Source organism: Dipodomys ordii, unplaced genomic scaffold, assembly GCF_000151885.1.
Source record: "Dipodomys ordii isolate 6190 unplaced genomic scaffold, Dord_2.0 Scaffold447, whole genome shotgun sequence".
NCBI lineage: Eukaryota > Metazoa > Chordata > Mammalia > Rodentia > Heteromyidae > Dipodomys > Dipodomys ordii.
Window position 1 is genome coordinate 1,453 of NW_012267663.1, and position 23,751 is coordinate 25,203.

Sequence of the window (23,751 nt, forward strand, 5' to 3'; positions counted from 1 at the left end):
ATAAATGAGATCCATAAATTCCTTAATGTAAAGATATTTTCTCCCATTCTGGTGTGAGATTTTTAAATATCAAAGCATTGTTTTATGCAGAATATGTAGTTTTCTCCACAATGTGGTAATTAAGAAAGTAGTACTAACATTTTAAAATGGTAAACAATGTTTTTCTGTATTTCAGATTTTTCCCTTTCTCTCAAGGAAATATTTATTCAATTTATACATCTACATACTCTTCATGCTTGGATTCTGAATCTCACTCTATGTCCAGCACCACTGATAAGAAATAGTCCTCATCAGAGAACAGCATACTCCTATTTTCCTCCTACCTGCATAGTACTAGTTTAAAAGAAAATGAGACCTCCTTTCCTACATTTCTCATTGTCTTTTTCTCTTTAAAAATGACTAAAGACAAAGAGACTTGCTAACATTAACTATACTAGCACACCAAATTCACTTTGTCTCCACATTAATTCTGGATTGACAATTCCTTGAGACAAAGGATCACCTAGGTCGCTGCCAGACATGACTCAGGGGCACTAGAAATGCTATTGCTTGATACAGCTGAAGATAAACATACCAACTGGGCTGTGAACCCAACACCACCATTCAAGATGATTTATCTCACCTGTGAAATTCATGTCTGAGGCTTCTCTTGTCCATGGTTCTGCACCTTGCTCCAGCTTGACAATCAATTTAGGTTTAGGAAGACAGGGCCCTGTGATTAAGAAATAGTGGAGAACTATTTCTCTTGCTGGGTCATCATTGCTGTAAGATCTCAGGCACCCTATTCACGAGGTAGCTTCTAAATCTTCTTTCTCAATTATTCACAGCTCCATGGTGGATTTTCCCCCAGCTTTGGGTATATTTTGCCAATTGTGTGGCTTGAACTCAGCTGTTTTGTTCAAAGCTAGCATTCTACTAATTTGAGTCTTGGCTACATTTCTAGTTTTTGAATGGTTAATTGGAGATAAGAGTCTCATGGTCATTTTTCTGCAATTGCTGGTTTCAAACCAAAATCTTCAGATTTCAGGTTCCAGAGTATCTAGGATTCCAAGCTTGAAGCACTGCACCCTATGTCAAGTTTGGCTTACAAATACACACTTTCTACTACTGATTTCCAGATCATACTTGCAGTAGTAATGTATGTTCTACTGTAGACTGTAGATCAACATATAATAATCACTTCAAGTTTGGGAAGTCAGTCTCCTATTAGTGGAACATAGTTTAGAAATTTTGACTAACTACTGATTTTCCTTCTTAAAGAATGAGAATAAGATTAGCTCTTGAGTTACATATAATAAAATTGAACTTTCCCTTAGAAAGAAATGACATTTCCCTTGGACTGGAATCTTATACCTAAATAACATAAGTAGTCTAATGTCTAGGAAAATAAAACTGCTTGATCTTCCAAGTAAAAATGACCTTTGCTCACCCAAGGACATGAGGTTGCTATAGGTCTCCAGCATTACATCTCTATGAAGGGCCCTCTGACCAGGATCCAGCTCCTGCCACTCCTTCCAGGTGAAGTACACAGCCACATTGTTAAATGATATCAGCTTCTGTAATGGTACATTTCCTTCAAGAAATTAGACCTGGGTCATGAGAATTCCAAACTGCAATTTCATTATGCTGCATGTATGTTTTTGTGTTACATAAAATGTTTGTAGCTTGCTGTGTTATCTATTCACTGGGAGGATTAAATAGCAAATTAAAAATATTTGACAATATATAAACCTGGTCATTAAAATACAAAGATTTGCAGTGGGCTTGTGGCTTATGCCTGTAGTCCTAGCTACTCAGGAAGCTGAGGTCTGAGGTTTGTCGTTCAAAGCCAAGCCAAGCAGGAAAGTCCATGAGACTCTTATCTCCAATAAACCACCAGAAAACTGAAAGTAGCACCTTGACTTAAGGGGTTGAACACTCACCTTGACCTGAAGAGCTGAGGGACAGAAGCCAGGCCAAGAATTTAAGCCCCAAGACTGTGAAAAATTTAGTTTCTGTAATGCATGCAAACACATTTCTGCTGCTAGCAATAGAAACAAGATAAAAATTCTAAGGAGATAATAATCTGGCATGACAACATTAATTTTAAGGGGGTGTCTGAAAGATTATATTACCATATTTTTATAAACTTTTAGTACATATGAGGGTAAAAATGAATTAAACAAATATTTTTTTCCTGCATTTACATATTCTGCATCACCCTAAACCCTATTTACATCTTCCATTAACAAGCTCTCTCATCAGCAAGCAGAACACATTCAGGACATCACATGGAATACATAGCACATTAGTAGATCTATGAAAAGTACAGTGTCCACAGGAATGTTAAAAACAGTAACAGTACTCCAGAAAGTAGCTAATGATTTATTTGGCCCTTAATAGTTTTTAGTTCCCACATAAAAATATCATAGGCGAATCATGTTTTGTTTAAATACAAAATATTGAAATGTGGTCATAGATACCTGATATTAACTTCCTATGTAAAAAAGAACTGCTACCATGAAGTTTTGTAAACCTCGCCTACACTCTACTATATACAATATAGGTGGGAGGGGAATAAAATGTTCCTTGACAAGATTTTCATTTTAATAGGCCTTCATGGAAGGTGGAGGCAAATGTATAGAGGCTCAAGGAACACTCAAGATAACAAAAATGATAAATATGACCAAATGATCAAATGTGGCACATATTCCTCAGTCATTTCTCCAGTAGATCCCTAAGGATATACTTCTACTTGTGTTAGTTAATAGCAAAATTCCTCAGAGATCAAAATCAATTACTGAGCAAACATCTGTGACATTTTACAACAAGTGATATTTCTAATAGAGAAAACTTAGTCACTGTATTATTATTATTTTTTATCCAAACCAGTTCCGATCTTATATTGGCAGTGAATGAAAATATTCAAAAGTAGTGGGATGGAAAAACAAAACTGAATACCACATCAAATGAACTTAGACCAAAGATAACAGAATCAGGAGAAATCAAATTTTCTTATATTGTAACATTTTGGGGGAAGGAAGAACTTTTCTGTAGGAAACTCTAAAGTTGAGCTGAAGGGGAAAAGGTTTGAGAGGTTGGAATTCCAACCTGACAGCACGGAGAGCATTGAGAGCTGGCTGCAGAAGTGTTAAAAGAGAATTCTGGAGAGGGTTAAGAGAATGGAGGGCAGGTCTTTTCCTTACTGTTGGAAAGATAGCATCTGAAACTGAGGTGCTGTTGACCTCGAAGGCTAGGTAAGGTGAACTTCATGTCTGCATTTTTTCTGGGCAGCAGTCTTTTGTCTCAGGTGAATAAGGAAACATGTATCTCTCACAAAAAGTTGTGGCTCTGATTGTAATAATAATATAGATACTTCATTATTGCATGTTATCAATGGTAACCTTCCCTGTGTGAACTTAAACAACTGTGCTTGCTTGCTGGCACCCAGGGACCAAGTGTCAGAGAGCCTCCAGACCTCTGGTTTCCTCTAAGTCTATCTGTTTATGTTTTTGTGTTTCTCTAATCATCTTTATTTCTGGAATCCTGAGAATTCTATAGGAAACAATTTTTCCTATGTAATGGGAAAGAAAAATGTCAATCATAAGAACGACTTCAGCAAAGGAAAACTGATCACAAAGAATAGCTAGTTCCCAGATAGATCATTTGAAGAAAAGAAACAACTGAGAGACACATGGCAGAAAGAGGGAATGGGAAAAGTAAGAAAAAAATCATAGAAAGATAGATACAAAGAGAAAGAGAAAAATAACCAATACTATTGGGTAGAAAATCAAGAAATAGTAGGAAACCAAGAATTAAAGAGAGAAAATAGAGCAAAAAAAATCTTCTGAGGGTACTTTAGAAAACAAACAGAAATTTGTAGAAAGACCATAAAGTTCAGCATCAAATATAGCCTAAGCTTCAAGTAAGGCCAAGACCATGAAGTAGTCCAAGAACTATATATGGAGAGTAATATAAGTACATATAGGTTAATCATTCCTTAAGAACACACGCAGCAGTGAGTGACCACATTATTTCAGCAATTCCAGGAAAATTTCATTGAGATAGTTTAATGTTACTCATGAAGATGTGATCTGGTTCCAATCTATCCTTCACCTTCCATGAGATGTTCCTGCTTGGTGTCATTACATCACATAACAAGATTGACTACATTTTCTAACAACACAAAACCTAGACATCTGAAGCAAAGCTGCACTCAACTTAGAAAGAATATAAGCATTTAACCTGCTAAATCTACAAGCAATATTTATCTGCTAAATCTACAAGCCATCTTTGTCTGATTTATGAATATGTTCCTGAGGCTGAATCTGAGTGGTTGTATTGTTTTTAATTCTTGGACATCTCTAGGTTCATATGATGGAATGCAAAACAAATGAGAAATATAAAAACAACTCACCAGAGATCCATTCATTCTTTCTTGCTGCTGACAATGAACAGAAGATTCTGGAAGCATGGCTGGAATATAAGGCAAATGATGTTTTCAGAAAAGAATGTGTAGGATTTTTGCCCCAGAATTTTCTCTTGCAAATATGATATGTGGGCCGGAAAAGCATAAAGCCTTCTTATGATAAGAATCTTTAATGTCTCAAGCAGAGCATTAAAGTCTCCAATAAACATAAATCCAGTCCATTTTCTGGTAGATAGATATTAGTAAAGCAAATAATTTCTATGTTTATATACATAATAGATTCATAAAAATGAATGTTCCCAGAAAAACCATTGAATAATTGAAAGCAAAAATATATCACATTTCCACTAAAAGTAGTTATTGCTTAATATACTTCAGGATGTAGGAACTGCTTTTTTTTAATGCAAAGGTATCCTAGAAATCCATTGGATTTTGTGTTCTACCTCATTCATTTACATATTTAAACACCAGAGAAAGCATGTATGATGTAACTCAGTAGTTTTCCCCCAAAGTTATAGAGAAAAATATATACAGAATATATTTCTTGTGTTATAATATTTAAATAACGGTTGTCAAATGGCACATTTCACTGTACCCATTGCACACCTATGCAATGACTTGCAATTTGCCATTTAACATGCTTTGGCCAAAGGGACATGAGTAAAGATGAGGTAAACCCAGGTTTTAAAAGTCCCTAATGCTCACTTTCCTAAACAGTCATGGGAAGAACCTGGGCCATCCTAAAGATACAACATAAAATATTCAATATAGGAGTGACACACCTGAAGATAGGTGACATCTACAAAGCATACAACCTTGAGTAAGACATATTACCTCAAGTTTTCTTCTGTGATTTTTCTTATAAGGTCAAATGTCCCTGACCAACACCTTCTGAACTACCAGAGCTAGCATTAGCAAATCCATACATGGGACATTTAAGATAAGTTTGAATGATTACATACTAAAAATCATAATGGTAACAGCCTGAATAAATTAGCGAGAAGAGGATTAGGCATTAGTACATAAATAGGTATTTTCAATAATAACAATTACCCTCCATCCTAAACCACAGCCTCAAGTACCCTCTGATAACTAGGCTCTGGCTTATTCCTCAATCCAGCTCATCACACTTCATAGAAATTAGTTTAAATCTTGCAACAACACAAAGTGATTGAGAGTGGTGTAGGAAAGAGTACCATGTGAATCTGATGCTCAGGGAAGTAGCAACAATTTTGGCATAAGGCAAGGGAATCTAGCAACATCTTCCCATTCCTTTGCTTTTCTGCATCTGTTCTCCAGGGCTTCTCAGAATTGAAAAGGTCTGTCCATTTAGGATGGAGATTCCTATTCATAAGTACTCTTCTTCGAAAATTGCTAGGCTTTATTCCTAAAAATACAGGACCAGCACTCACTACTCCAATATCCCATGTACAACTGTCTCTAGAAACAGGGTCGTGTACAAACACGTGTGAACTCAAGCCAGGAGACTAAAAACTCAAGCCAAACAGATTAAAATGTCTCTAGGAGAAGCAACACAGAAGCCCCAAATACAACTGCAATGTAAGAGGACTCAAGGCAGGCACACACCTCACAATTTCACTAGAATTCTTCCTGTACTCCTCTTATACCTGGGCAAAGCAAATAAAGTCACATGGGTTAACAGAAGAATCCCTTGGTCTTGGAGTACAAAAGGAAATCTCTTGGGCTCTCCTGGTCTGGACAATCACCCAGCTTGTTCTCAGACATTTGGGAACCAGGTTCTTGCAGCTCAGGGCCCAGAAGCTAATGGCAGCACAAACTCCTGAACCTCTAGCAAATTATCACCCCAGACTGGAGAAAAGCGTGTAGGGGGAAGTAGGCACTTTGGCTCAAGTGTAAAACTCTCCCTCTGACCTGAGGAGCTCAGGAACAGTGCTTGCAGGCACAGAGTTCAAGCCCCACGACCGACCAAAAAAACAGAAACAGAAAAAGAAAAACAAAACCGTGAGACTCCCACAGCAATCGCACAGTTCCTACCTGACCTCAGTTCCAAAGCCTGAGATTTCTTCAAGTTACAGCTCCAAGATCCACTGCAAAGAGCTGGGGGTAGCCTCTTGGTTCCCACTATGGAAGGCCAAACTGTACTTGAGGGCACTTTGAGCAGCACGGAAAGTGAAAAAAATCGTGAACAGGTCAACTTAAAACACCAGTGGTGGGCGGGGAGATGCATGCACAACAGGAAATGCTGCTCCACCTAAGCCCAACAACAACAAGAAAAACCCAGTATTTTCAAGCAAAATGTCCTCCATAGAGACTACAATTCCCACAATGCTCAGCGCACCCTGCTACACCCCTGATCACAAGAGTCCTTGGATGCATTGGGACTTTTGTCTCCTTGCTGTGGGAACTAAGCTGAGTTTCTTCTTGATAACCACTGTTTCCTCTTGAATATTTAAGACCAACCAAAAAAATGGAAATATATGGGGAGAAGTGGATACATTGGCTTTTTGATTCTTAGTTCTAATAATGAAATTGAGGTTATGAGACTGCGTTGCTTATACCTTTCTTTTTGTTCAATGCTTGCATTCTGCTGAATGTAAATTATATCTATGTTTTGCCTTAAATTGTTTAATACTTCCCTCTCATCTTACAAAGGTACTCACAGAAACTGAACTTATACCAGGGTCATTTCTCATTGCTGTAATGTATACACTGGCATAAAATAGAAAGATTGTTAGGTAGATATGCAGCATAATCCTTGTGTTGATTTGGATTTTGCAAAATCTAACAATTAATTTTCCAGAACCTCCCCAATTCTATCTATTAAATCAAAAGAAGTTTTTGGTTGTTTCTGAATTTTGCATTTCATTTAAGGGTTTTATGTTTTTTTTCTTTTTGCTGTTGGTCCTGTGGCTTGAACTCATAGCTTGGGCACTGTCTGTGAGCATTTGCTGTGATCTATTTGCATTTCCTTTAAAAATTTCTTCAGGTAAGTAGTGCAAAGTTTCCTCACAGAGATTCTTAAGAACATGGCACATCACCTCCTTTTCCCTTCAAAAAGATGGTTTGGGAGGTCAGGCTGAATGCAGGTGAGAGAGAAGGGTGAAGTTTAGGGTAGGTTTATGTTGCTGTGAAGCTTGATCACTTGCAAACAAGTCTGCATTTGTCTTTTCATTTTGCATGTGAAAAACTCTTTAGAATTCTTACCTCTTCTCTGATCCTGAAAGTTCCTCTCAATAGCTTTAGGCTACATATCTTGTGGACCTCAGACTTGTCTTCTCAGACCTTATCCATTAAACTGTGGAATAAATCTTTTGTCTCCAGCCTCAGTCCCATCAGAGCACAAGCAAGGCTCAGAGGGCCGACGGGATGATAATGAAGGAGACAGAGAAATGGCTGATGGTACAGTTCTGTTTATTCTAGCAAAAGCTCAGCAACATACACTTTCTATATTTCTCTCTTTTTTTGGGAGGGGGGATCTGTCATGGGGCCTGAACTCTGGGCCTGGGCGCAGTCCCAGCTCTTCAGCTCAAGGCTAGTGCTCTACCACTTGAGCCACAGCGCCACTTCTGGCTACTTTCTATATTTCTCAAATGTTTGTATAATATTAGCCACAAAGTGCAAACAGCACATATCTTTCCTCACTCTATTTCAATCCATCTTTTCCAACAAAGCCTCCCTTCAGTTAAATCCCCAGGCCAAAACACTACAGCACACACTTCCTCAAACCAAGAAAGGGCAAGGACTTACAGTCCTGAGGGTAGGAGTCAATGGCCTTGAGGCATTTGCTCACATTTTGTCTGCTCCTGGCAGGCACCCCTGAGTCTGCAACAGTCTCCCTCTCTCTTATCAGAGAACCTACACTTGTCTCTTAGGAGTTTATTGTGATTTTTGGTGATCCTTTACATACATCATAATTGGGAAGGTTTGGATTGGAAAGTTTCATGATTTTAGTTCTCCAGTGTATGGATTTTCCATGTCTCTTTTGTGGACCTGAACTATTCCTCATGAAAATGGGAATTAAAGGGCATATTTGGATGTATAGACTTCAACTTAAAAGCACCTCTAACAATATACAGAGAAAATAATTTCATTCTGTAAAAGTAAATTCCTGAGACAAGGAGATAAGGATCAGGTAAAAACTGAGGTGCTTCCAAGACTACCTGTGAAATGTAATTTTCATTGTTCAAGCCTACATTTGTGATGAATTTCTTTATTCTTTTATCCTTTTCTTTTTTTCTTTTCTTTTCTTTTTTTTTTTTTTTTGGTCATGCCACTTAAACTGTGAGCCTGGGAGCCATCCCTCAGCTCTTCAGCTCAAGTCAAGTGCTCTACATTGTGAGCCACAGCACCACTTCTGGTATTCTGGTGGTCACAGACATTGCTGCGCAGGCTGACTTTGAACCTCCATCCTTAGGTTTCAGCCTTTTGAACAGCTAGGATTAAAGGCATGAGGCATGAGCCAGAGCTTGCATTTCTTTTGTTTTATGTCCCAACCCTGGGGCTTGAACTCAGTGCCTGGACACTGTCCCTGAATTTTTGCTCAAGACTAGCACCCTACTACTTGAGCCACAATTCCACATTCTGCTTTTTCTGTGTATGTGGTACTGAGGACTTGAACCCAGGGCTTCAGGTATGTTAGGTAAGCACTATACCACTGTTGTGAGCCAGCCACAACACCAGCAGTGATGCGGAAGAACAAGGGGATGATAATGGAAGAGACAGAGAGAAGGCCAATGATGAATCTCTCTTTATTCCAGGAACAGCCTTAGCTATAGACACTTTCTTATCTTTCCAGTGTTTGCGTCACATCATTCCAGAACTCCATGGGCCCACAACTGCAGGTCATATGCATCCTTCCTCATTCTAGTTCAACCTTTGTCCACCAAACTCCTACAGGTAAGGCCTCCAGGCCCAGAAGCTAAAAGGAACACACCCTCCTATGAAAAGGGCAAGCAAGTACTTATAGCCCTGAAGGTTGGAGTCAGTGGTTGTGGAGCTTTTGCTCACACCTTGCCAGCTCCAGGCAACTCTGGGTCTGCAACAGGTCCACCTTTTTATTTTGTAAATTGAGCAAGTGTCTATTAGCCTGAATCTGGAAAAAAGCTGCAGATCTGGAAGAATGAAAGAAAAAGGAATACGAAAACAAGAAAATGCCTAAGAAATGGTAAAAGGAATGCTATTTCCCAGGTTGAATCCCTGCAGGTAATGGAGAACTGACGCAGCTAAGTCTGCAGGGTGTGCTACCTATAGGGCGGAGTGACCAATATCAGATTTCTGACCCTGAAGCTGCATAATGTCTAAGCTTAAATTATCAAAGGAACAGATTCCTCCAATATGTCACTGGATATTGGTCCAAGTCATATTTTCATCTTATTTAAGAGGGATAACACAGATGTACTAAACAGTAGCATGGCACATCATTTTTAACTGGGTCTTTAGCAGGTCTACCTGATTATCAACATACATCATTGCTGTTTCCTAATCATGAAACATATCACAATCTTTTTATCTACAACCACCTTCATCCACGGGCACCAGAAACATATCAAGCTAAAGTATTAACATGTTGTGCTGTATATATGGTTTGGGTAAGGTTCACAGCAGAAGCAGTAGCTCTAGCAAGAACTTTAAGTGTAGCAATAGTGGTGGCAACCAATATTCCCAAAAATCTGCAGCAATGGCTAACAGCCCTCTAAATATCAATAGCAAAAGAGACCCAAACTTATTATACCATCATGGTTCTATCAACTGAACAGACAACATAAGTTAAGGTGATTGCATAGTAATCTCGGAGTATTTATGCAGTTAGTGAGAACACAACTGTTCCCTGCAAGAGGCATGAAAAACCACTCCACCTTTGAAAACCATACCCAGCCCAACTACCATCATGTATGCATACATAACACAAGCCCGCACAATAAATGATACAAAACCATGAAACAGGACAAGTCTCTGAAACAGCGGTATGGGTTGGAGAGAGACATTAGTCCAAATAGGCCTCAGCAGCAGCCAGTTGCAGATGTCAGGGTAAGCTTTTCCAAACAGGCTGACAAACATGGGGGCCAGCAAGGTACCACTGATCCTGTCACTCCTCTAAGCCCAGTCCCACAGTGCATATTGGGAGACTTCCACCACCAGAACAGTGGACAAGATGTCAAATCCACAGGCTTTCCATAATCCACAGGCCCTCCATGGTGATGGATCAGAGCAACAACAGGAATCACTGGGCATAGTGGAACCCAAGGATGGTGCACCACATCCCCTGCCAAAGGAATTCTAGAAGTGTTATGCATAAGCTCCATCTTTTTCCATTCGTTCAACTTTTGCTCCAGAGGAAGTCAGAGCCATAATCTATCCCTGAATAGCTTAACATACTTGTACCTTCTACCTCAGGACTTGCAACAGTCAATCATTGAAATGAATGAAGGTTATAATATTTGTATAATAAATAGAGACTTACATCTGTGAGCAATGAACAATTCAAAAATAACGTAGGAAGTAAATTCTATTTATACTAGTACGATGAACTTAATACTTAGAAATGAATGTTTGAAAAATGTACCCATGAACAATGAAAACTATGTAACACAGCTAGTCTAGGAAGAACTCATTTTTAAATGATCCTTATCTCCTTGCCTCTCAGGAACTTATTTTTAACTTTTACAGAAAGAATGTATTATTTTTCCTTCATATTATAGGTGCTCCAAAGTTGACGTCTATACATCAAAATGTGCCTCATGATTTCCATTTTCATGAGGAATAGCTCACATCCACTAAAAGAGGCATGGAGAACCCATGCACTGGAGGACTAAATATCAGGCATGAATATTTCCTACACAATCCTTCCGAGTCATGATGTGGGGAAAGGATATCAACAATCACAACAAATCCTTAAGAGACAAGCTTAGGTTGTCTGATATGAGGGAGGGAGACAAAAGTTTTATGCCACAGTGTAATGGATACAGTCTGAAAATACAAGTCTGAGGACCCATAGATATGTAGACTAGAGTTGCTGGCAGAAACTTCTCGGATCAGAGAAGAGGTAGAAAATCAAAACAAAACAGGATATGCAAAACAGAAAAGTAAAAGCAGACTGGTTTGGGGCAAGTGATCAAGCTTCACATGAACATGGACCTGCCCTAAACTCTACCTCCACCCACATTCACCCTGATCACCCTAGAAACACATTTTTTGTAGCGTCTTGGAGGAGGAGTACCTTTTTCTAAGAAACCCTGGGAGCAAACTTTTCACTAGTTTCCTGAAGCAATTAACAAAAGAAAGGCAAGTAGAGCACAGCAAATGCTCACAGACAGTGCCCATGCCCTGAGTTCAAGCCACAGGACCAACAACAAAAGGAGGAAAAAACATTTTGAAGGATAGGCAAATTTCAGACACAAAAAACCAAGAACGTCTTAAAATTTCATAGATGGAATTTGGGAGTTTCTGGGAAAGTAAAGAGGAGAGTATGACAAATCAATTTAATTCAAAGTTTATAAAGTATGTCTTCCTTAAAATTCTGCTAATTTTATTCCAGTATATATATATATATATATATATATATATATATATATATATATATATATATATATACACATACATATACATACATATACATTTGTGTATGTATATATAGATATATATATACATATATACTTGTATATATACTTGTATATATACATGTGTATATATGTATGCATATATATATGAAAAGGAGGAAATGCTCCCAGAATCAATCAGTTAAGTATCTGTAAATACCTGATCATGTGGTTTGAACTCTGGGCCTGAGCACTATCCCTGAGCTCTTCCCCTCAAGGTGAGCTCTCCACAACTTGAGCCACAAGGCCACTCCCATTTTTCTGGTGGTTAATTACAGATAAAGCTCATGAACTTTCCTGCCCAAGCTGGCTTTGGACCAGCATCCTCAGATCTCTGCCTCCTGAGTACCTTGGATTACAGGCATGAGCCACTGGCACCCAGCTGCAAATACCTTTTTAAAGTGAGAGAGGAGATATTCAAAAATTTTTTTCAGGTAAGGGGTAGGTTTATTCAGTAGACCTGCTGGGACCAGGCAAGGTTGGCACTCCACGTGGCTGGGAAAGGCCTGGGAAAGAGAGAGAGCTGGGAAAGAGAAGAAAGAGCTAGAAAAGAGCTAGAAAAAAGCAGAGAGAGAGGAGAGAGCAGAGAGCAGAGAGAGCTAGAAAAGAGCAGAGAGAGAGCAGAGAGCAGAGAGAGAGCCGAGAGCAGAGAAAAAAAGAGGAAAAAAAACAGAGAGGAATCCCAGCTATTCTGACTTTAAGCCCCTTATCCTAGTCAGGGCACGCGGTATTCAGGTAAGGGGTAGGTTTATTCACTAGACCTGCTGGGACCAGGCAAGGTTGGCACTCCACGTGGCTGGGAAAGGCCTGGGAAAGAGAGAGAGTTGGGAAAGAGAGATGAAAGAGCTAGAAAAAAGCAGAGAGAGCTAGAAAAGAGCAGAGAGAGAGAGCAGAGAGAGAGAAGTGAGAGAGCAGAGAGAGCTAGAAAAGAACAGAGAGGAGATATTCAAATTTTTAAGGCAAAACAGAGACATAATTTATATTCAGAGGAGCATACTCTTTGAATAAAAACATAATCAATAACCATGGAGTCTCATAGCCTCAACTACATTAATAAAACTAAGAATTAAAAAGCCAAATTAATGCTCCTAATACATTTCTTTGTTTTGGTTGATCTCACAATCTTTCAGGAGGTAAACTGATTTTTCAAGAAGAAACACACCTTAGTTCCTGCAGCTGGGAGAGAAAGGTCCCCAAGCATCCATACACACTTAGTACCAAGTGTCTGGCACCAGTCCAAACCCTGTAACAAGCCCACTTCCTCTAGTTGAATGCATCGTATTATGGGAATTGTAGTTTCTATTGGGGCACAGATCCTTTGAAAGCTTGGAGGGGGGCCGGGGTAAGGCATCTGAGCCTCCTTGGCCACTGCTTTTTAGTTTGCAAATTTGGGTTTCTTTCCTTTTGCCTTGCTGCTAGAAGTGCAGCTTTGCACTCCATAGTCAGAACCAAAAGGTAGAAGCCCAGTGCCTCCTCTTCAGGGGAACTTGGGAGCTGTAACTTGAAGCAATCTGACTCACCAGCCAGAGTCTGCCCTTAGCATCTTTCCCCAGTCTGGGGTTGAGGATATTTTATGAGCTCATGGGTTTGTGCTGCCATTAGCACTTGTTCCTCCAGGTGCCAGAAACTGGCTCACAAACCTCTGGTTCTCTAGACAAGGAGAGTCAGGAGTTGTGCGTTTATACTCCTGAACCTAAAGATTCTGGTACTCATCCATGTGATTTTATAAACTTGCTTTTTGTGAATTGAAGCCAATGAATGGTAAACATTCCTTGAAAATGTCTTATATAAACATAGTGATCTTCTTTTCACCCTCTGCACTTTCTATGGCTTTTGAAACTTTCAAAATGCTGCTGGCTCAGATATACTCCAATTAATGTATCTGTTCTTGACAAATTACAATTTTTCCACTAATATAATTAGCCTATTTTACATCACTTAAAATGAGAGAGATTGGTGGGGTAGGTGGTTCAGTGGTAGAGTGCTTGCCTTGCATGAATAAGTCCCTGAGTTTGATTCCTCAGAACCACTAAGTAGAAAAAGCTGGCAGTGCACAGTGGCTCAAGTGGTAGAGTGCTAGCTTTGAGTTTAGGAGCTAAGGAACAGTTCCCAGGCTCAGAGTTCAGGTCCCATGACCGACAAAAAAAAAGAGAGAGAGAGAGACTTCCTATATATGTATTCCAAATCAATTGATCAAATATAATTTGAATACAATACAGTGCCCTTGTGTTGGGAGCCAAAAATTAAGTCTCTCAAACTTAATAAGCTTAACTATCTCACTGGAACAACCTGAGGCTGAGTTTACAGAATCCCACCTTTTCACCACGCCCTAAAGTAAACACCCTGCAGCTACTAACGACCACCATTTCACCCCGCCCTAAATCTACTAAGGACCACCTTTGCACCACGCCCTAAGTCCAAGCATATAAATACCCTTGTGTGAAAAATAAAATTTGGCAGCTTGATCAGAATCCTTGTCTTGCTGTCCTTCTTCGTGTCTCTTGTCCCTTCATTCCTTCTCGTTTAGGTTCATTGCCCTAGTTGAAGTCCTGCGGGTCGGGACACCCTTGATATGTGTGTGCTTGTCCTGATTCTTAAACTCAGGGTCTGGAAACTGACCATAAAATTATATGGTTCAATGATAATGTACCACTTAAGCCACATCTCCACTTCCAGCTACTTTGGCTAATTTATTGGAGATAAGTTTCTCAGACATTCTTGTGCCCATGAGTTCAATTTGTGATCCTTGTAGGGATCCTTTATTTCCATCCCAGGGGACCACAAGCAGGCACAGGAGAAAGATTATTATAAGGTTTATTAGAAGGACAATATTCCAAGGAGAGGGAGCACATGCATTTGTCTCTCTTCAGGTAGCAACAGGAGCTGGGGGCAGGAAGTTAGGTAGGTGCATGCTCAGGTAGGTGTGGGTAGAGAGAGGGAGTGGTCAGCAGTATGGAGGGAACTCTAGGTCTGGGAGGAGCCCAGGTCTGGGTGGAGCTGAGGAGCAAAGGTGGGGATAATACTAACTTTCCTCAGATCTCAGCCTTCTGAGTAACTAAGATTACAGCCATTAGACATGAGAGAATAGTTAGTTACAATGTCCTCTTTTAAATTCGGATTATATTCTAATAAAATAATATGAAATAGAAAACTTGACAATGTTAAGGCAGGATGTTCAGTCACTAATGTGGATGAGGATGGTCCAAATCCCAAAACAAACAGAAAATACCCCACTTTGAAATTTGTAACACTCCTCATCTTGAGTATTGTTTTTTTTTATTGGTCATGGGGCTGGATGCTGTCCCTGAGCGATTCAGCTCAAGGCTAGTGCTCTTGAGCCATAGTGCCACTTCCAGCTTTTTCTGATTATGTGGTACTAAGGAATGGAACCCAGGGACTCATGCATGCAAGGCAAGCACTGTACCGCTGAGCCACCTTCCCAGCCCCTCTCATCTTAAGTATTGTGAATGTGAACACTTAGCCTATAATAAATTCACTTTAAGTTTTTCAAAGTAAGAAAACTTTCGTGTGATGTAGAAAAACCCAGTACTAATGTGCAAACACTGCTTTTAAAGGATTCATATTGTCTTTCCTATCAAAAACAACCTCACTGAAGTAAACAGAATAGATTTTCTCTTCTTGTAAATGTCACTGCAAAGTTCATGTATTTTATATTAACAATTACCATTGTGGGTAAGTGGGAAAAAAAAACAAGAACACTGGATAATAGAATTTCCTGTATAAGCAAAAACACATACTTATATAAGTAGTTTCTTTTAAATTTTATGGATCTACATTTTGGGGTGTATTTTCTGTTAATAGTGTTTAGTAACACATAAGACTTTACTCTTCTGTGGATTTGTCTTTAGTGGATATTTTAATGCTCTACTTGATTCAGGAATGTTTCTTCTCCCATAAGAAGGCTTTATGCTTTTCCAGCCCACATATCATGTTCTGACCAGGAACTTCTAGGGTAAAATCACACAGGTTCTTTTCTGACTCTCTCATTTGGCTTCTCTCCAATGACAACTAGGAGATAACTTCTCATGGAAGGTAAAGGTTGGCTAGAATCTGGTCAGACATCACATCCTCATACATAACTTTAGACTATTCTAATGAAGTTTTACTGGATTTGCTGAAATAGTGTCGTCAAACATAACTTTCGCTGATGTACAGGACTGAGTGTGTTATAAGTACTTCAATTAGTCTGTAAATACTCTTGGACTGCTTTTTGGTATTAGTCTTTCTTGAAACTTAGGCTGTATTTTTGATGGAATTTATAGAAATCTCTGTTTTTCTCTAAGATACGTACAAGTGTAGAAGTGCTGGACCATATTTCCATGTAATTCTATACTATGTTCTTTTTAGGACTCTTTGTCCCATCTTTGATAGGTTTACATACCAGAGAGAAATGCACCAAGGTTCACATTGTTGTCACATCTTTCCTAGCTTTTGTTAGTCTTTGGAAGGATTTTTGTTGTTTTGTTTAAAACTATGGCCATACTAACATGTGTAAAATAGTTATTTTATTGTAATTTTGATTGAAATTTTCTCATGATTATTGATACTACTTTCATATTTTAATCAGCTATTTGTGTATGTCCTTTTTAGAAAAGTCTTTTTAATCTTTTTCCCATTTTAAAATTAGATTTTATGGTGTGGGGGTTACATGGAGCATTTTCTTTATTTTCAAATTCATATTTGTTAGGAATCTATTTGAAGAATATGCAAATATTTTCTCCTACCATGCTTTTGCTTCTTTGTTGATGGTTCTTTTCAGTATAAAAGGTTTTCATTGGCCGGGTGCTGGTGGCTCATGCCTGTAATCCTAGCTACTCAGGAGGCTGAGATCTGAGGATCGTGGTTCAAAGCCAGCCCGGGCAGGAGAGACCGTGAGACTCCTATCTCCAATAAACCACCAGGAAACCGGAAGTGGCGCTGTAGCTCAAGTGGTAGAGCGCTCGCCTTGAGCTGAAGAGCTGAGGGACAGCGCCCAGGCCCAGAGTTCAAGCCCCACGACCGACCAAAAAAAAAAAAGGTTTTCATTGTATGCACTTAATCTGGTTTGGTATGTTATTTATTTTTTAATTTTTGTTCAGTTATTGATTTATTATCAGTCATGGGGCTTGAACTCTGGGTATGAGCTTGTCCCTCAGCTCTTCAGTTCAAGGCTAGCACTCTACTACTTGGGCCATTGCACAACTTCTGGTGTTCTGGTGCTTCATTGGAGATAAAAGTTTCATAGGTTTTTCTGCCAGGCTGGCTTTGAACCATGATCCTCAGATCTCACTCTCCTGAGTAGTTAGGATTACAGATATCAGCCACCAGAGTCTGGCATTTGTTTGTTTGTTTATTTTTTGCATGAGTCACTTTTGGTGTCCTATTTAAGGATTTACTGTTAAATCTAATGCCATAAGGCTTTCTTCCTCTCCTGTCTTCTTCTCCTTTCCCTTTCCCTCTTGTTCCCTTCTCTCCATTACTCTCTTGTCTCCTCTTCTTCCTTCTTTTCCCTGACCTTTGGCTTCCCTTCTCTCCCTCCTCCACTCACTTTGTTTTCTCTTTATGTCTGAGATAAGACTTGCTAGTATCACTACAATTAGGTTTCTAACTTAGAAGCACATGTAATACACATACCTCACACTCTACCATGGCTTTCTTGAGCTACTATTAGAGCTTGAACTCCAGGTCTCACAGACAGTTGGCTTCCTCACTCACTGTTTGCACTATCACTTGAGCCTTACCTCTAACCTGTTCATTAGCTGCTTAATTTGAATTGTTTTTCTAGGCTGGCTTACAGACCTCAGTTTCCTCTTTAGTAGCTAGGCTAAAATGACAGTATTGAGCCAGAAGTGCTTGTCTTGTTTTGACTTACCTCAACATTTAACATTCACACTTAATTGGATACTACAATGAAAGGATTATTGTTACTGGTTTATGTGGAATTAATATTCAACCTAAACTGAAATAGTTTATCTTTCAAATTAAGTGTTGTATTATATCTCTAATAATTGTAACTGTTCTTCTTACTGTGGTAGATTTTGATCACCAAGCAAATCGTTTATGCTGGAAATTCTGTTTTATTATTAATGTAATTTAATATTATTATGGAGGTAATGCTTATAGAGATTAATAAATACTTTTTTTCATACAATGTGTTCCATTCCTTCACTCTCTCCCAATCCCTCCCTCCTATCTCTACTCCTGAGTTGTATACTGTATTTTCATCACCCTATTTCCCTCAAATTCTATGGCTCTGCCACACCCTCCAGAAGATATACATGTGAATCCACCATACATAATTGAAAGCACTTGTATTTATTTCACAACTGAAGTAAGACAGTGGCTCTCTTTAATATTCTATAAATCATACTAATAGCATACATTTGTTACAGATCCATTCTAGTTTCCATCTGTTTGTTTTACTGATAGATTATTAGAAACATATTGTTGGATTTTATTGTGTTTATAACATAGCTTTCTTTCTCATACTGATTTCTAGACAATTTGTCTTCAGATCTATTCTCAGTGTGTCTGTCTTGGTAAATATAACAGCATAGTGCTTATTAAACAGCATTTAGGTAAAGATAATGCCTTCCACATGTGTGTTTGTGGTGACCATTTTTCTGGTTGTTCAGTCATTAAGAGGAGTATTAGACACCAGGCGTTGGTGGCTCACGCCTGTAATCCTAGCTACTCAAGAGGCTGAGATATGAGCATCATGGTTCAAAGCCAGCCCTGGTAGGAAAGTCTATGAGATCCCTATCCCCAGTAAAGCACTAGAGAACCAGATGTGGTGCTGTGGCTCAAGTGGTAGATCATTTGCCTTGAGTTCAAGAGCGGAGGTATAGCACCCAAGCCCTGAGTTCAAGCACCATGGCCAACAAAAAAATAAAAAGAGGAGTATTCATTCTCCAATCATAATGAGAGATTAAAGAAATTATCATTCTTTGGCCTTTTAACCATGTCTTTGTAGAGTTTACTTTTCAGAGTAAAATTTTTATTATACAGATTGATGATATACATGTTATTATCAGTGCACTGTATCTGTGGTAACACAATTTGTGCTGATGTTTATTTCTTCTCATATTATCACTATCTGTATTTTCATTATTCATTTTTGCTTCAGGTATCTTTATATAGAGTTATTTTGATTTCTTAATAATTAATGTATATTTCTTTGGATGGCTTATTGAGGTTTTTGAATATATTTTCTTCAGTTCAAATCAGACAGTACCTGATATATTTACTATTTTTATATTACAATATAAATATGGTTTCATTTTAGTAATTACTTTGCTATTTATTATGTTTGTCTCATCTGATACTTATTTCTTAGTTTGCTATCATGTAATCTGCACACAGCCTTCTATACAGTGAAAATCACCTGTAATACAATTCCTGGCAATCTTCTATACACTGTAAATCACCTCTGATGCCTATTACATTTTAAATCCTACTAAATAGTTGTTATACTGCATTGTTCATAGGATAATGCCAGTTTTTTCAAAGGATGCATGCTTACTATAGGTGCCATACTTTGTCAAGTCATTGGGTTCTATGGTTTGTTGAATCTGTGCAACAAGCAAATATGTAAGGCCTAATATATTCCTTTGAAAATGCTACTGTAGGTACTGGAAAGGTGGCTCAGTGGAGAGTGCTTGCCTTGCATACATGAGTCCCTGGTTTACGTTGCTCAGCACCACATAAACTGAAGAAGCTGGAAGTGGTGCTGTGGGTCCAGTAGTAGAGCAGTAGCCTTGAGCTGAAGAGCTGAGGGACAGAGCCCAGGCCCAGATATCAAGCCGTGTGAATGATGAAAAGAAAAAACATACCACAAATAACATAGTGCATACAATAATATTTAAAGGTGCTGGACAGAAGTGTCTCATGGTGGTAAACCTGAGACCTGCGGATTGAGATTTCATCCAGCCCTTTCAGAAAAGTCAATGAAACTCTTATCTACAATTAATCACCTAAAAATCCAGGAGCAAAAATTAATGGATGGCTCAAGTTATAGATCCTTAAGATAAAATGATCAGGGACAGCACCCAGACAATGAGATCAATACCTAATATTGGTATATTTTCTGTGATATATGGAAATAAATGCTACTTTTAAAAATTGAGTGGAATTTTGCAAAAATGCATACTGTTCAATAAGTAATGAAATCAATTAAATCAACCGTGTAATCAATCAAGTAATGAAATCAATACCTGGCTTATGTAACTTTGATTTGCATATATATACATATATATACACACATATGTGTATATATAGGTATACATATATATGTATGTATATATACATATATATATCACCTTCACAATAATTCTTGTAAGAATGCAAGAACAACAGAAACATAGAATAAGTTCTCCTGTGGATGTAGGTAGCATTTGGAGCAGGGAGGGTAAGCAGACATGGTAAAGGAGGTGAATATGGTTTAAAAGAAGTGTGTGTGTGTGTGTGTGTGTGTGTGTGTGTGTGTGTGTGTGTGTGTGGTGTTTATCAATGAAACTTGCTGACATTGGGTTGTTTTCATTTGCTCATTTTTGTTGTTTGACATTCCTGGGGCTTGAACTCAGGTCATGAGAACTGTTCCTGAATTTCATTAGGCTGAAGGCTACCATTCTACCACTTGAGCTACAGCATCAGTACTTCTAGGGGTGTTTGGTGGTGGTTGCTGTTTATTAGGTACTGAGAAATCAAACCCAGTGCTCCATGTATGCTAGGTAAGCACTTTATCACTAACCCACATTGCCATCCCCAACCACACTGTTTTTTTCTTTAAATGTCAAAAATGTGTTCATTAATAACTGTCTATAAAACCCAGCAGCATTGTCCTTGTTGACATGATCAGAGTTTCCTGGCCAGAGAGAGTAAGAGACAGAGGCCAAGCACTGGGAACTAGGTTGGGTGTCAGGCACTTGACAGGCCTCATATCAAACACTCAGCACCCTGAGGCTGTGCTGAGTGGGACTGGGGAGGCATGGATCCACCAGGAAGGCCCCTCCCTACCTCTCAACCACACTGTTTTAAAAAAGGAGGCAGGGCTGGGAGTGTGGCTCAGTGGTAGAGTGCTTGCCTTGCATACATGAGGCACTGGGTTCCATTCCTCAGCACCACATCAGCAGAAAATTCATTGTGACTTATCACCAATTAAATGCCAGAAAACTAGAAGTGACATTCTGGCTGGAAGTGGTGTCATGGTAGCCTTTAGTGAAAAGATTAGGGAATATGCCAGGCCCTCCGAGTTTAAACCCCACAACCAACAATTAAAAGAAAAAAGATACAATCATGAACAAACAAAAACCTAAATACTTGCTCATTGCCTTTGTTCTATTTTTCTTTGTTCTTTAAACTGTATACTTCCTGTCATTCTATTTTCTAAGTTCTTCCTTTCACTTTGGGGGATTGAACCTTGGGATTTGCACATCGAACGTGGATACTACATAGCAACCTATTCTTTCTTCTTTTAACATAAAAATTCTGCTTATAGGACAGGCAAGGTAGCTAAGTGGTACAGTGCTTGCATTGCATGAATGAGGAGCTGGGTTCTACTCCTCAGGTCCACATGCACAGAAAAACCAGGAAGTGGTGCTGTGGCTCAAATGGTAGAATGCTACACTTTAGCAAAAGCAGCTCAGGGACAGCACCTGCCCTCTGAGTTCAAGCCTAAGGACCAGCAAAACAAAATGTCTGCTCATTTAGGAAATACTTCCCCTTCAATTTAAATGACAAACTTACAAGTGACTTTAGTTCACTTTCAATACTACTGTCCTCCTTTCCAGTGAGTGCAGGGGCCGCACACAGAAGACACTCTATGCCTCTGCTGTCACTTGTAAACTAGCTGTTGTACAACAGTAAGCATCAACACATATATTTCTGTTCTTATTATTTTGAACACAATGGGATTTGTAAGGGTTGGTAAAAATAACTGAAGGAAACGTTTCCTTTTCACTTATTGGTTGTGATTGTAATGGATCTATCTTGCTGAGGACTTAAGTCTGTCACTCTTGTCATTTGAGTTCTGGCTGAACTACTTTTCAATTTGTTTTCTTCTTAGGACACACACACACACACACACACACACACACACACACACACACACAAATATCCTGAAGAATTTTAACTAGTTCATCAGACAATAGTCTTAGTACCAATTCTTCTTGTCCACAGCAATTCTATCATCTATATAAGACAAGACAATTACATTAGGCCACTGGCTTAACTTGACTAACAGGTCCCTGTGTCAACAGTCAGCCCTCCTGAAACCTGGGCACACCATGTCCCATGCTAGATTTGCCATGTGGTGCTGGTGGTGTACTGATGGGTAGCACAGGCCCTGTTCTGGTCTCCTCACTCCTATCCCAAGGGGCTTGCCAGGTTTGCATATTGCATGATGACTTTGGCATTGCACTCCTCTCCTTGGCTGGCTCCTCACCAATCTTTTCTTTCCTGTACCTTCCATTTTGAGTTCTGGCCTAGACTATGAGCCCAGCCAACCTCCAACACACCTAATGAAGTCTCCACATCAAACTATTGGTAACAAACATTTAATTTAGAATGCATGTATAAAGATTTGGCTTGGTTTTGCTCAGACCCCATGGACAAGTGAAGAAAAGATGGTTGGCTGTGGATACCCCAGGTAGTGCTCTTCTCAAAGTACTGACAACTCTATAACAGGGACTTCATACAAGGATGTTTCTGATCCAGAAACCTGACCAAAAAAAATTTAAAAGAACTTCACCATTTATTGGGGAAATAGAAAAGAGAGGTTAGGGTAAGATATTTCTCAAAGGGGCAGGAAAAATGTAAACTTAATACTATGCTAATTATGGGATGAAAAATGACCTAGAGGTGGACAACAATAAATATATAAGTGCTCAAGGTAATGGAAGGAGACCTTGTGTGATCCCTGAGGTTCTAGTGAAAATCCTATGATAGCCTTGTTGAGTACCCAGTGTGCTCAGTATCTGAGCTTCTTTCCCTTCCAGTCACTCTGAGATGCATCATTCCAGGTTAACCTCAGGAAGAAACAAGGATTCACCTAAAATCCTGTTCTCTCATTGGGGTCAAGATTGCTTGGAACTGGAGATTTTGGTTAAATACTTAGATCTGGAGAGAAGACTCTTCAGGGTCATGACTTTGAGTCAAATGAATTGCCCCTGCTGATGGTATCACAAAGTTCTGTAACTTAGATGTGACTGTGTTTGTATACTTTATCCAGTAATACTCAATGAATGGCTATTGAAAATAATCTCATTTAGGGTTGAAATCTTTGAACAAAGGCAGAACTCTTCTAAAGCCTAACTTTGGATATTGCTACAGGATGAACCTTGTGGTAGGACCGTTGACATTCTGAAAAATTATACAACTTAACCCCCTCTTAGTGATTAGGTCTAGGGTGGATATGTACCCAAGTCATGGTTCACCACTTCTCTTCTCAGGACATAGGAGCTTTTAGAATGAGCTGAAAATAAACAACCTGTCATTCACCCCTGGGAATGGCCTTGAAATAAAGTGCCATCCATAAGGGAAGAACAACAAAAGTGCTTCTACACATCTGGACAGAACAGACGGAAAAGAGTATATCTCCAACATCTGTGTGCACACAGTGGAAGAGCATTGTCTTCTTGTTCAAATATATTGGTATTCTGGGATCTTAAATGATCACTATTGACTTCTTCTTTTCTTATGATACTGTTTCAAGTATACTGAAATATTTGGCCACATTTTATATCTTGAGATCTCTCTTGAAATGTCTAA

At 39.0% G+C, this 23,751-nt stretch overlaps 1 pseudogene; it reads right to left on the minus strand.

Moving 5' to 3' along the window:
• LOC106001811 overlaps positions 1-23,751 on the minus strand; it is a 30,413-nt pseudogene that overhangs the window by 1,300 nt on the left and 5,362 nt on the right.